Source organism: Leptonychotes weddellii, chromosome 2, assembly GCF_054177405.1.
Source record: "Leptonychotes weddellii isolate Sample4059 chromosome 2, ASM5417740v2, whole genome shotgun sequence".
NCBI lineage: Eukaryota > Metazoa > Chordata > Mammalia > Carnivora > Phocidae > Leptonychotes > Leptonychotes weddellii.
The window spans coordinates 136,653,977-136,670,159 of NC_138370.1; positions in this window are offsets into that span (position 1 = coordinate 136,653,977).

Here is a 16,183-nt window from a genome sequence, read left to right on the forward strand (position 1 = left end):
ACCAAATTTAGATAATGAACAGAATAAGAAATGTAAAATATCTTTAACCATTTTGATTATCTTCTGTCCGTTCTCTTTTTCAATTATATGTACAGTATTGTTATACCTCTAACACCTCAAATGATATTTTTATGTCTAGATTAAGGTTTTTTTTTCCTTTAAGTAATCTTCCAAGAATACTGTTCTATGATTACAATAGTCCCCCCTTATCCACAAGGGATACACTCCAAGAGCCCAAGTGGATGCATGAAACCAGGATAGTAATAAAATTTATGTACTGTGGTCTCTCTCTCAAAACATCTTATTGTACTGTACTCACCTTTCTTCTTGAGATGCTGTGAGGTGATAAAATGTCTGCATGATGAGATGAAGTGAGGCAAATGATGTAGGTATCGTGTCATAGTGTTAGGCTACTGCTAACCTCCTGACCATATGTCAGAAAGAGGGTCATTTGCCTCTGAACCACAGCTGATTGCCAGCAACTGAAACCACTGAAAGTGAAACTGTGGTAACGGGGGACAATTTTATATCTTTTACTAGATAAAAGAACTCAAATGATCATTTTGATAGACTTTCTTCAACAGAAGAAAATCTATGATATATCATCGAGCTTCTTGGATTGTCCTCTAAACACCAGTCATTGCCTTGGCAAAAATTAACTGTATAAAATTCGATCAATGAGACTTTGCCAATATTCTTCTTATGCTAATTTACTATTTAGGAAGCTTCAAAAGTTTGCTGGATTTCAATTTAGAATACTTAACACACTTTTCACTCTTTTCATGTTTGCCAAGACCATTTGATAAATGCTGCCTATGTTTTGTTACATCTCATTCTTAAGTCAAATATTTTCCATCCCTGCCTAATTTGTAAAATAGAAAAAAAAAAAAAATATATATATATAGAATCCTTTGGTTTGTAATGAAGTAACAAGGATTTGGTATATTTTTAGCAATTTAGAAGAACTCATTAATGCTTCTCAAATCTACTCTGTCATTTGGTAATTTAAATTTTTTCCATTGCTTAATATTCAAATTACATTATCAAGTATCCAAATCTTCAGAAAATATATTTTGCTTAATGGGTTCTTCAAGTATATTTTATCCCAGTTTTTCTTGAAATTTATCACTTATGGTTGACATGGAGGTAGAAACTAAATTCACATCCTTCTTCATCAGTGACATATTAGTGCCACACTATACTAAGACTAATAGCTCTGAAATCTTTTTATAGCATTCTATTTACTTCTTCAAAAATGCATTCAAATAATGCAAAATATTTTCTTTCATTTACTTCTCTGATAGCTTTCCATTTTGTTTTCTAAAACTTATATTTTTATCCTGACATGTGGGTAAAGCAATATGTAATAGCTTAGAAATTATTTTAAAATGTGTAACAATTAAAAATAATATGAACATGATAAACTCATCAAAATTTAACAGTAGGTAATTTTTGTACTGACCGAAATTTCCATAACAACAATAGAAAACACTTGCTCAAAAATAATTGGCCAAACAACTGGCTGATAATTCATAACCACTTATAACTTATATATATGCAATGTTTATTTTGTGTTTATTGATGATAAGTGTATTAGTCAGGGTTCTCTAAAGAAACAAATAATATATATATAAAGAGACTTACTATAAGGTATTGGCTCACAAAATTATGGAGGCTGAGGAGTTCATAATCTGCATTCTGCAAGCTGGAGACCCAGGAAGGCCAATAGTGTAGTTACAAGGCCTGATAGCTGGAAAGGCAATGGTATAGATTCTAGATTGAGTCTAAAGGCCTGAGAATGCCAAGGGCAAGAGATGATCAATGTCTAAAAAGTCATGGGGGATAGAGAGAATCTTTCCTTCCTCCACATTTTTGTTCTATTCAGGCCCTCAGTGCACTGGACACAGTCCACCCATATTGTGGAAGACAGACCCTTTACTCAGTCCACCAACTCAAATGCCAATCTCTTCTGGAATCATCCTCACAGACACACCCAGAAATAATGTTTAACCAGATATCTGGGCATCCCCTAACCAGTCAAGTTGGCACATAAAATTAATTATCACAATAAGTAATTATTAGTTATTTCACAGTGATTCACATAATAATGGAAGATACTTGTACATTTATATTGTGAATGCAGCAATCTGATTTTTGTCCTAAACAAATGGCAGATGATACAAAGAACAATATTACATATCAACCTAACTAGCCCACTTACAACAGAGAATTGTTTTCCTTTTCATTTTAAAAAATAAAAAATAAGATTGTTATGTGGAAACATAGCTAATTTTAAATTTTGTTAGATCGACAAGCTCTTTCAGTTACCAAACTCATTCCTCTGTTATAAGTCAAAGCAGAATGATATACTAATATAAGAATTCTGCAAGAAAAAACACTTTACTTCCCTCTTTGGGAAAACTCTTGTAAAATACCAAATGATTGACTATCATTTTTGTTAATGGAAGTACTTGTTTAAATCAGTACAATTGGAGTTTGCATCTCTATTTCTGGCAGATTGAATTCCTGCTACCATTGCTATTTTTCCATACAGATTATTGCCCCAATATTTCCAATCCTGCCCAAATTATTCCCTGGAAGTTCCTGAAATATCATATACCACAGGTGCCACAGTTAGGCCTCTGTTACTGCTAAATGCTTCCCTTATTTGGATACATAGAAGCCCCCCACCCAGGGAAACAATCGCAAGAGTTACCCATAGTGCTTTCCATCTTGATGTCATCTCTGATGATGACTAGGCTTAGGATAAACAATCTGATCTACCCTCAGTTTAACTAAGGTGCACTTTCTCTAGCTTTCTGATGAATGTCTATTTCCTAAGGTAAGGAGAAAACCATTAGATCTATCAGGTTTTGTTGTTGTTGTCGTTCATCCTAGCATCTTTGGAGGCATGAGATCTGCACAAATTACATTAATTTCCATTATGGCAGTTGGCTATTCAATTTAGATTCTAATACCATACTGTTTTCTCCTCACAAAATCCCCAGATACCTGTCTATAAAACCCTAGTGGGCCCTTGGGTTAAGTTTTTAAAAACACAGGTCTAATTCAATCTTTGCATTTTACTGTGTAGAAACAGGTCTCAATGGAATTCAGTAATTTATCCAATTTACAAAGGCATTTAGTAGCTTAACTGGACTGCCCTGGAGTAGAGTATTCAGTATGGCCTCATGTTTTTTGTTATGGTAAATTTATGAATTTATAACTCATAATTCCCAGCAATTTTTTAATGCAAATATTTTTAAAGAAGCCCATTTGTTTGAACCAGACTATTACGCCTCTGAATGAAGAGTTAATTTCCAACGCACCAATTCTCCCCAGAGTTCTAAAATTCCAGAGAAGATATTTTAGAGCTTCACACAATATTATTCCTAAAGTCTTAGATTTTTTTTAAAGCAATGCCAGAGGTCTTCACACATTATTATTGGGCCATCTAAGCCCCCCTTCCTAGACTTCCATTTGACTATATAAAATCCATTGGAGAAAAAAAAAACTTATTAAAAATATCTTAGCAACATAAAAGTAGTCATATCATAAAAGAGAGATAATGAATTAAGACAATTCCACCATGTGGCACAAATTCTATTGCCATATTCTTATCTCTTATTTTGCTTTACATTATGTTCTGACTAAGAAGCATCAGATTTCATTTTTCAAAATCCTCTGTTGTAATAAAAATGTATTAAAAAGCCCTAATACTTTCAGGCTTGTTAGCACATTTTCAAAGATAACATTAGATGTGTAGCCCCAAGTGGGAATATTAAAACAACATACATATCAAGCTATTGGACTTGAGAGGAAAACAAGTTTGTGGTATGTTTTTGTTTGCCCTGATTTACAGTTAGAACATAACTTTTAGTCATGCATTATTAACTGGAGATAGGACAGGAAAAGGGTTTTATTGTCCCAAGATTAATTAATGGCTGTTCTTCAGTAAAAATTGCCTCAGAGGCAGAGTTAGCTGAAACAATTTCCTCTCCTATTATGGGGAACTTGCCACTGTGTACCTGATTCAACTTCGTAGAATCCTAATACCTTAAAGGAAACAAAATAAAACAAACAAACAAACAAAAAACCTATGCAAAACTGAGCTACCCACTGGAACACAAACAAGTATTTGACTCAAAGAACATTCTTGCCTTTGCCTTGATGGGAAAGCCTCTCACAGTTCAGGGTGCTTTTGCATCTTAAAGTACAGAGAGATGCTTCTTGATTATATCCTGCAATAACTAGTTACATGGGACAAACTTACCTATGATTTCCTCTTTTTCAAAAGCATTTGGCTGGCACCCTGAGGAACTGAGGTTCATTCCATATCATAAACAGCAGTGAACTTTCAATCTAATATTGCTGAAGCTTCCAGTATTAAAAAAAAAAAAAAAAAAAAATTAAGCACCAAGTGGTTGACTTCCAACCGGACTGTGCACTTCACCACATTCTTGGTTTTCCTTTCCATCTTTCTTCTTTTTGCTGAGAAGTGCAGCATGTAGTGTATAAGGATCAAATTTTGGTTTCAATGACATGTCAGGTCACCAATGCCCCATTCTCATAAAATATCTGTCTTGCTAACATTTTATAATATTTTTCCTACAAGCACAGTGCTTGCTGTTTCTTCAGCTTTCAGTCATTGAAAATCTTTTGTGATTACCATAGCAATAAATGCTAAATGGAGTATGCATGTGTATTACATGAGCCTTTATTTATCTTTGTTATTTTTATCTTTGTTTTTCAGTAGTTTGGGTGTGGCTTTCTTTGAATTTATCCAATTTCGGCATTGAGTTTCTGAACTCTAAATTTTTATCTTTCATCAAAGGCCCTTCAGGAGTTATTTGGGAATTGGGTAATAGTCAATATCTTAAGTCGGTTCTTCAAATTTTTGCCATGTGTTTTACTTGACCAACAGTGATATTTGGTCTTGATCATAATATAGTTTTTTAAGTATATGAATAAGTGATACAAGTGAGAATAATGTTTATCTCAGGGAGAGGAGGGGATTGGGGTTACCTGGAAAGATGAATGGGGGAAAGTCCTGGTGTGTGGGAAATGGGTAGAGGCTAATATATGAATATATATGTGAAAAATTAGTTGAGTTTAAGATTAGTACATTGTACACACTTTACTAAATGTAAATTATACTGATAAAAAATTAAGGCTTTTTTCATTAATCATTATCACAAAAACAGTAGTTACTATGTTCTTGACATTCTACACAGCACTAGCTTTAGGAACTAAAATAATACAATAAAATGGCAATATTTATTTACATTATTGATTATTTCTTTAGTAATATTTTTGAGGCATCTACTTCATGGAAAGTGTAGAAATAAAACAAAGCAGGGGCACCTGGGTGGCTCAGACAGTTAAGCATCCAACTCTTGATTTTGGCTCAGGTCATGATCTCAGGGTCATGAAACAGAGCTCTGAGATCAGCTCTATGCTCAGTTAGGAGTCTGCTTGAGATTGTCTCTCTCTCCCTTTGCCCCTCCCCCTGCTCACGTGCTTGCTCTCTCTCTCTAAATTAAATAAATAAAATCTTAAAAAAAAAAAGAAAAGTACTTCCTTATAGTTTAATATGGGAGACTCATAAGTTTAGGTACAATTGTATCAGGGTAGTATTCCTATGATTGAGGAAAGCACATGGTTTGTTTTTTTATTTTATTTATTTTTTTAATTTAATTTTATTGTGTTATGTTAGTCATCATACATCATTAGTTTTTGATGTAGTGTTCCACGATTCATTGTTTTCCATATAACAGCCAGTGCTCCATGCAGTACGTGCCCTCCTTAATACCCATCACCAGGCTAACCCATCCCCCCACCCTCCTCCCCTCTAGAACCTTCAGTTTGTTTCTCAGAGTCCATAGTCTCTCATGGTTTGTCTCCCCCTCTGATTCCCCCCCTTCATTTTTCCCTTCCTTCTCCTAATGTCCTCCATGCTATTCCTTATGTTCCACAAATAAGTGAAACCATATGACAATTGACTTTCTCTGCTTGACTTATTTCACTTAGTATAATCTGCTCCAGTCCCATCTTGATGGGAAAAGTTGGGTATTCATCCTTTCTGATGGCTGAGTAATATTCCAGTGTATATATGGACCACATCTTCTTTATCCATTCATCTGTTGAAGGGAATCTTGGCTCTTTCCACAGTTTGGCTATTGCGGACATTGCTGCTATGAACATTGGGGTGCATATGGCCCTTCTTTTCATACCTAAGTGGGATCAACAACCAAGTTGGCTGGGTAGAGTATTAGGGAACACTCTCCTGGGGTGGTGGTGGTTGAGCTTGATGGGAACATATAGAGATTAAAATCTAAGTAGAGAAACTTTTAAAAAGTAGCCCCAAAATGTCATTGAAATATGTTGGTAGAGGAATCAAAAATTATTACACTGTTTTTTTCCCATAAATGCATAAACCAGACAAATTAAATGCAACAGGTGGAGATATTGAGAAATTAATAGCTTATTGAAATACATTCTCACTGAATATGAAAGGCTCAAGGACAAATTAAGTGTTAATTAAAATTTTGAAGGGTGAAAGGAAAACAACTTCAGTGTTAGCTGGAAACAGGGTCTGGGAGAAGCTTTTTTCTAATGAGAGAACTGTTAGGCAACAAGACCATGTGATCTTGTTTTATTTGGTAGAATGATGACAATCATAGCCAGTTGGGGCTGTGCTAATGTAATACCTATTAACTTCAAAGAAATACCCTGGCCCAAGATATGAAGATTTCCCAATATCAATAGTTTCCAGTCAGTGACTCCACTTCATGTCATTTATTTCCTAGCATCAGACTCTGATCCCAAATTATTTACTTGCCAACTTCTCATCACCCCCAGTTGCCAATGTTTCAACCACATTTCCATTCCCTCTGGCTTTGCTCCTTCCTGTTGCCCTATCTTGCTTCACCATTTCTGAATGGTCTTCTTTTCTCCCTTCCATAATTAAAAGCCATACTGCCTCTGTAAAATCAAATTTTATCTCTCCCTCATACAAACTCCAACACAGATGTTCCTGTTCATTAGGGGGCCTTCCACAGCATCATTCAGAATCCAGCTGGCCCTAGGGCTTGAAGTGTGTGGGTGCTCTTCCAGCTGGCAGATGGGGCAAGAGGAACTATAAAGAATCATACAGGAGGTTTTAATGAGCTAGGACTGCAGTTGTTCAAATCACTTCAGCCCACCTTCAAGAGGCTAAAATCTGGTCACATGGTCACCTCTAAATGTAAGGGAAGCTGGGAAATGTAGTCTAGCTATCTGCTCAGAAGGAAAACTATTTTGGTAAGCTGGTGGAACTCTCTACCACATCTGCTCATTACTCTTCTGTAGCCAATTTCCACTTAAATGTGGACTTCCCAATATAATAAGCTTCACAGCCAGATCTCTGCAGTCCTGACAGGCCTTGAGTTAACATGCCTGCATTTTGGCAAAGAGATAGTGAAGATATTGAATGCCTACTCTGTGGAAGGCATTGTTCTAGGTGCTGGGGAAAAGCAGTAAATAAAGTGAACAAAAATGCTAACCCTCATTAGCTTACATTATCTCAGCACCTTCTCAGAGCCTTGTGAGAAGAAAGAATAATAGCCATGTATCTATGCTATAGAATAGGAAGAGCATCCAGAAGATCTGTTTGATTAGAAATATCACCTCAATTCAAGTAGGATATCATTAATATTCAGTCACTTCAGTTAATCCTCCAAATCTCTTTTAAATACATTAAATATTAAATACTATATTAAAATAACAATTCTCCTGGAAAGAATGACTTATTAAGTCACAAGACCTTCTGTGTGAATCTACCTGTCAGATGCCTTTCTTTGATGCCATTTCTTTGAGGAAAAATAGTGATAATGTAGAGGATAAAAGAGTTCCCATGGATACAGGAAAGGCACATAAAGGACAAATTAAAGAAATATTTCCCACTTCCTAATTTCACTTCAGCCATCTATGCATTTTATTGCAAGTACTTTTGCATTTCTATGTACAAAACTTAAAGGAAAAGTATTATCAAGAGCCAAGATTTCACCCTAGAATATTAGATGATGAGCTCATTTTCCAACCATTACACAAGTCAAATAAAATATTCAATCTCTAACTTCATGTGATGCAGGCCAATTTTGTATGTCCCAAAAATCAACTACTGTACAATTGGTGAGCCTCATGTTACCCTTTCACAAAACTTGAAATACATACTCTTGAACCTTATAGTTCAAGGAGATATTTCTCCCCTCCTCCATTCCTGTCTTGAAATAGTTAAAATCATTAAATCCAGTAAATGAAGAGATTATAAATTTAAATAGTGGGATTTTACATGGGAGATTTCTAAATACAATTTGTTGTTTTTAGTGTTCCTATAAAAGAAGAAATGGTATGAAGAAACCCGGTCCCTATTATCTTCCATCAGCAGCCAGGGCCTTATGCAAGGACTTTTTGCTTAAATTTAAAGAGCCCACATAGCTATTCAAAGCTTTCTCAAAAACTGAAAGTTTCACCAAAAATTCTACAACAATCTTTATGTAAAGTGAGCTTGTCTCCTTAATTATTAAATCTCTCGTCTTGCTAATAGGAAAATTTACTAGCCATTATTTCTTTCAATTTGCAGGAATTTACATTTTTATTTATTTATAATCTCTTTCCCACAAATTTCAACAAAAATTACAGTGAATAATGTTGAAAATGAATCACTTCTATCTGGGCTGGTTAAACAATGTCCGAGCCTTTGTTACTATGTATGAACATAAATACAAAGAAATTCAGCTATAAGAGGCTTAAATCTAATTTAGTTTAAGTCTTTCATTTTACAGGTAAGAAAACTGAGACCAGAAATGTTATGAAAATCCATTACCAACACTAGAAAAAATCCTCAAGGGTGGTCTTCTTTAAAGGAGGGTCAGCAGTGTCAGCACTATTACCAAGAACAATGTTGCTCAATTAAAGAACTAGATTGGATCTTCATTTCAGATCTAAATCAGATGAATCGGTTTTGAATTAGTTCTAGGATAGACATCAAATAAAAATAAACAAGGTTCAAAATCTGTTTTTTAAGGAGTACTTTAAGTTTCCACCGAGTAGAGTTCATTGCACATATTCTTGTAGGGGCAGGAACTCAACCAACCCAAGCCCTGTAATTACTTAGGGAAGCAAATATTTTATTCTGTTTTGAAAATGGGTTTACCTCTGTTAATAACTATATCCTGAAGGAGGGTAAAAACTAATTCAGAGCTTGTTTATCTATTCAGAAGAATACATTCCCATTCTGCCTGCACTGCAGAAATTGGAGGAAACTCAGGTCCAAGGCATTAATACTGAAACTTTAAATCTGTTCATTGACTCTTTACAGGATTAACTTTCTAAGTATGCTTAAGTTCTGAGGCATTTGTTTGCAATGGAAGTCAGACTCCTTAAGCCTAATCAGGAGCTGTTGCTGCAGTTTATTTATAGTTCAGAAGGTCAAACTGATTCACTTAATTGGAAAATGTTGCTTCCTAGTCTACGTGTCTATTGATGTACTGTACATTTGACGCGATTAGTTACCAGGGTGAAATTCTAATATGACCTTTGTTAATAAGGTGCATTCTCCATAATGCACTGTTTGCAGTTTCTAAGAGCCGTTTACATGATGTGCTTGGTAATCAGTTATATAGTACAATTCCCATGGTGGAGAGAAAGATCCATTTTAATTGGAATAGGGCAGAAGCCTCAAATCTCAGAAAATTTTAGTAGTCTGTGGTTTTTTACTTGCAGAGTTCCACATATGCTTTTAAAATGGAAAAGGCATGCTTGTACAACTAGCCTGACATGCACTTTCCATTTGGAATGTTGTAGCAAAAGATGTAAATATCATGAGGGAAGGAGCACATGAGTGACAGAATGAACAATTATTTGCTATTCAGACAATAATTGCTCATAGCATAATTATCCTTCATTCACTATGTAACACAGAACACACACACACAGACACACAGAACAATGTGCTTTATGAGCTTGTTCTTAGAATTTCTATTTAAAAGAGTACTGCCATCAAAAGCATCTGATCAACCTGCTTTTAAAGAATACCATTTGTGGATCTTCATGATGCTTATGGGTTATAGAAGACAAGAATGGCCATTTTAAGGAGAAAAAACAAAGTTTATTTTTTTTTTTAGAGAAACTGAGGAATGATCACTGACTTTGCTAAAGGCAACTCTAAAGCATGATGTCATAGAAAATCCCTTGGACTTGGAGTCAGGCAGCCTGAAATCAGTGTTTGCTTTACCTCTTATTTCCTGTGTGATTTTGGTCAGGTTAATTAACCTCTTTGAGGCTCTGCCCATTTATCTATGAAATAAGAATAATAACAATGGCTATCCCATATGTGTATGAGTATTAAATAAATAGCACATAGCCTGCTCTAACATGAGAGTTCCTAAGAGAACACACACACACAAAATAAAATATATTAATATAACAATTCTATGTATTTTCTAATAAAACTAGTTTAAAAAAGGAATTAAGGGCAAGGGAATTTTAAACCAAAAAAAGCTATTTTTCCTACAATATTTAAATAATAAAATGTTTTTACAACAAAAAGAAGCTATACAAACTAAATATCAGATCCAGAAGCTAAACATCCCTAAGATACTCAGTCTTAACTGTTAAGTTTTCTTATGTTTTGCTCAAGAGCAATGGCTTGTCTTTTCTCACTACACATACTTTTTACACATTCCTATCAACTAGTTGTAATTCCAAGAAAACACAAAGCCATTAAAATAGAATAACCATGGGGCACCTGGGTGGCTCAGTTGGTTAAGGGACTGCCTTCAACTCAGGTCATGATCCTGGAGTCCTGGGATCGAGTCCCGCATTGGGCTCCCTGCTCAGCGGGGAGTCTGCTTCTCCCTCTGACCCTCCCCCCTCTCATGCTCTATCTCATTGTCTCTCTCAAATAAATAAATAAAATCTTTAAAAAAAAAATAGAATAACCATGATGATAAACACTACCAGGTTTTTTGTCATAATCCAGTTACTATCAAAAGTGGCCTGGGTTTCAGCTCAGGTTATGATCTCATGGGTTGTGGGATGGAGCCCTGCATTGAGCCCCACATTGGGCTCTACACTCAGAGGGGAGTCTACTTGAAGATTCTCTCCCTCTGCCCCTCCTCTCTCTCAAGTAAATAATTTTTTTTTTTAAATGTGCCACTGAGGAGGAGTAGCAAGATGGCAGAGGAGTAGGAGATCTAAATTTCGTCTGGTCCCAGGAATTCAGCTAGATAGGTATCAAACCATTCTGAACATCTACAAACTCAATGGGAGATCAAAGAAAAGAATAGCAGCAACTCTATGAACAGAAAAGTGACCACTTTCTGGAAGGTAGGACATGCGGAGAAGTGAATCCGAGGGGATATTTGGGAAGACAGACTGGAGGGGGAGGGAGCCTCTGTCAGCCGGCTACTGGCAAGTAATAGAGCAGCGGAGCACAAAATTAGAACTTTTAGAAGTCCGCTCTGCTGAGGGACATAGCTCCAGTGGCTGAGCGGGGGTGGATCCCTCACTGGGACAGTGTGGTCTTAGGACCCTCGGGGTCACAGAAAGACCAGGGGTGCCTGAGTATGGCAGAGCTCCCAGGTATCAGAGCGGGGAAGCTGGCTGCAGAGACGAAGCCGAGGAGTGGGCTCACAGCTCCAGGTTGCCATAAACCATAGTCCGCAGTGCAGTTGGGCCACTGCTCTGCCAGCAGGGACCGAACAAGTGGCAGATCCAGGGAAACTCCCCTTCCTCCCCAGGGAAGAGCAGCGTGGGAGTGCACCACAGGGATCTGCTGGGTTTGGAGACTCCACATGGGGTTGGGTGCCAGAGATAGAAATGCTTGGTCACAGGCAGGTTGAGCATGGAGCACGGCCAGAGACCAGGGAGACAGGAGTGACTGACTACTCTTCTCTGGGGGCACACTGAGGAGTGGGGCCCTGAGTTCTCAACTCCTCTGGGGCGGAGATTGGGAGGTCGCCATTTTCTTTCTCGTCCTCCAAAGCTGTATGGAAAGCTTTCAGGGAACAAAAGCTACCGAGAGCAAACCTGAGCAGATTACTTAGCCCGGCCGTTGACAAGGGCAGGGCAATTCCACCTCCAGCTCAGATATTTAAGAATCACTGCAACAGGCGCCCCCCCACACCCCAAGAAAATCAGCAAGAACAGCCAGCCAAGACCAAGTTTACCAATCAATGAGAACGGCAGAACTCCAGCACTAGGGGAATACAGCACATAGAATTCATGGCTTTTTTTCCTCATGATTCTTTAGTCTTTCAAAGTTAACTTTTTAAATCTTCTTTATTTTTTCTATTTTTTTTGAATTTTTTTTTCCTTTTTCAAACAACATCTTATCAATTCCTTTTTTAAAAATCTTTTTAAATTTTCATTTTTAGAGTCATACTCTATACCTTCAATGTGGTTAACCTTATTTGTTTGTATATATATAAGTTTTTCTCTCTTTAAAATTTTGAGATACAGTTTCTTCTAACAGGCCAAAATATACCCTAAATCTCTAGTGTATGGCTTTGTTCTAGTCTCCTGCCTGATCACATTCTCTCCCTTTTTTTTTAATTTTTAAAAATTTTTAAAAATTTTCCTTCTTTCTTTTTTTAACCAACTTCTTATCTTATCAATTCCTTCTTTAAAATCTTTTATTATTTTCATCTTTATAGTCATATTGCCTCCGTTCTTCGTATTTACCCTTATTTTTGTACATATATAAGTTTTTCTTTAAAATTTTGGGAGGCAGTTTCTTCTAAGAGACCAAAATACACCCAAAATCTAGTGTGTGGCTCTGATCTATTCACCAGACTAATAATATTCTTTTTTTTTTTTTTTTCTGTCCCTTTCTTTCCCGCTGGTTTGGGTCTCCTCTGATTTGTTTAGTGTATATTTTTCTGGAGTTGTTGTTACCCTTTTAGCATTTTATTCTCTCATTCATCTATTCTCCTCCAGACAAAATGACAAGACAGAAAAACTTACCTCAAAAAAAAAAAAAAAAAGAACAAGAGGCAGTACTGACTGCCAGGGACCTAATCAATATGGACATTAGTAAGATATCGGAACTAGAGTTCAGAATGACGATTATAAAGATATTAGCTGGACATGAAAAAAGCATGCGTGATCATGATACCAGAGAATCCCTTTCTGGAGAAATAAAAGAACTAAAATCTAACCAAGTTGAAATAAAAAAGGCTATTAATGAGGAGCAATCAAAAACGGAGGCTCTAACTGCTAGGATAAATGAAGCAGAAGAGAGAATTAGTGATATAGAAGACCAAATGATGGAGAATAAAGAAGCTGAGAAAAAGAGAGATAAACAACTACTGGATCATGAGGGCAGAATTTGAGAGGTAAGTGATACCATAAGACGAAACAATATTAGAATAATTAGAATCCCAGAAGAAGACGAAAGAGAGAGAGGGGCAGAAGGTATATTGGAGCAAAGTACAGCAGTGTACTTTCCTAATTTGGGGAAGGAAACAGGCATCAAAATCCAGGAGGCACAGAGAACCCCTCTCAAAATCAATAAAAATAGGTCAACATCCGGACATCTAATGGTAAAACTCACAAGTCTCAGAGACAAAGAGAAAATCCTGAAAGCAGCTCGGGACAAGAGGTCTGTAACCTACAATGGTAGAAACATTAGATTGGCAACAGACCTATCCACAGAGACCTGGTAGGCCAGAAAGGACTGCATGCTATATTCAGAGCACTAAATGAGAAAAATATGCAGCCAAGAATACTATATCCAGCTAGGCTGTCATTGAAACTAGAAGGAGAGATAAAAATCCTCCAGGACAAACAAAAACTAAAAGAATTTGCAAACATGAAACCAGCCCTACAAGAAATATTGAAAGGGGTCCTCTAAGCAAAGATAGAGCATAAAAGTAATATAGACCAGAAAGGAATAGAGACAATATACAACAACAGTCACCTTACAGGCAATAAAATGGCACTAAATTCTTATCTTTCAGTAGTTACCCTGAATGTAAAAGAGCTAAATGCCCCAGTCAAAAGACACAGGGTTTCAGATTGGATAAAAAACAAGACTCATTGATATGCTGTCTGTAAGAGACTCATTTTAGACCGAAAGGCACCTCAGGATTGAAAGTGAGGGGGTAGAAAACAATTTACCATGCTAATGGACATCAAAAGAAAGCTGGGGTGGCAATCCTTATATCAGACAAACTGGATTTTAAACCAAAGACTGTATTAAGAGATGAGAAAGGACACTGTATCATACTTAAAGGATCTATCCAACAAGAAGATCTAACAATTGTAAATATCTATCCCCTAACATGGGAGCAGCCAATTATATAAGCCAATTAATAACAAAATCAAAGAAACACATCAACAGCAATACAATAATAGTAGGGGACTTTAACAGCCCCCCTCACTGAAATGGACAGATCATATAAGCAAAAGATCAACAAGGAAATAACGACTTTAAATGACACATTGGACCACATGGACTTCACAGATATATGCAGAACATTCCATCCCAAAGCAACAGAATACACATTCTTCTCTAGTGCCCATGGAACATTCTCCAGAATAGATCACATCCTAGGTCACAAATCAGGTCTCAAACGGTACCAAAAGATTGGGATCATTCCCTGCTTGTTTTCAGACCACAATGCTTTGAAACTAGAACACAATCACAAGAGGAAAGTCAAAAAGCACTCAAATACATGCAGGCTAAAGAGCATCCTACTAAAGAATGAATGGGTCAACCAGGAAATTAAGGAAGAATTAAAAAATTCATGGAAACCAATGAAAATGAAAACACAACTGTTCAAAATCTTTGGGATGCAGCAAAGGCGGTTCTAAGAGGAAAGTACATAGCAATACAAGCCTTTCTCAAGAAACAAGAAAGGTCTCAAATACACAACCTAACCCTACACCTAAAGGAGCTGGAGAAAGAACAGCAAAAAAAGTTTAAACCCAGCAAGAGAAGAGAAATAATAAAGATCAGAGCAGAAATCAATGAAATAGAAATAAAAAGAATAGTAGAACAGATCAACGAAACTAGGAGCTGGTTCTTTGAAAGAATTAAAAAGATTGATAAACCCCTGGCCAGACATATCAAACATAAAAGAGAAATGACTCAAGTAAATAAAATCATGAATGAAAAAGGAGAGATCTCAACCAGCACCAAAGAAATACAAACAAGTATAAGAACACATTATGAGCAACTATACGTCAGCAAATTAGACAATCTGGAAGAAATGGATGCATTCCTAGAGACATATAAACTACCAAAACTGAACCAGGAAGAGACAGAAAACCTGAACAGACCCATAACCAGTAAGGAAATTGAAGGAGTAATCAAAAATCTCCCAACAACAAGAGCCCAGGGTCAGACGGCTTCCCAGGGGAATTCTACCAAACATTCAAAGAAGATTAATACCTATTCTTCTGAAACTGTTCCAAAAAATAGAAATGAAAGGAAAACTTCCAAAATCATTTTATGAGGCCAGCATTACCTTGATCCAAAAACCAGAGAAAGACCCCATCAAAAAAGAATTACAGACCAAAATCCCTGATGAACATGGATGCAAAAATTCTCACCAAAATACTAGCCAATAGGATACAACAGTAAATTAAAAGGATTATTCACCATGACCAAGTGGGATTTATTCCTGGGCTGCAAGGTAGGTTTAACATCCACAAATCAATCAATGTGACACAATACATTAATAAAAGAAAGAACAAGAATCATATGATCCTCTCAATAGATGCAGAAAAAGCATTTGACAAAGTACAGCATCCTTTCTTGATTAAAACTCTTCACAGTATTGGTACGTACCTCAATATCATAAAAGCCATCTATGAAAAAACCACAGTGAATATCATTCTCAATAGGGAAAAACCGAGGGCTTTCTCTCTAAGGTCAGGAACATGGCAGGGATGTCCACTATCACCACTGCTATTCAACATAGTACTAGAAGTCATAGCCTCAGCAATAAGATAACAAAAAGAAATAAAAGGCATCCGAATCAGCAAAGAAGAAGTCAAACTCTCACTCTTTGCAGATGATATGATACTTTATGTGGAAAACCCTAAAGACTCCACCCCAAAACTCCTAGAACTCATACAGGAATTCAGTAAAGTGAAAGGATAGAAAATCAATTCACATAACTCAGTGGCATTT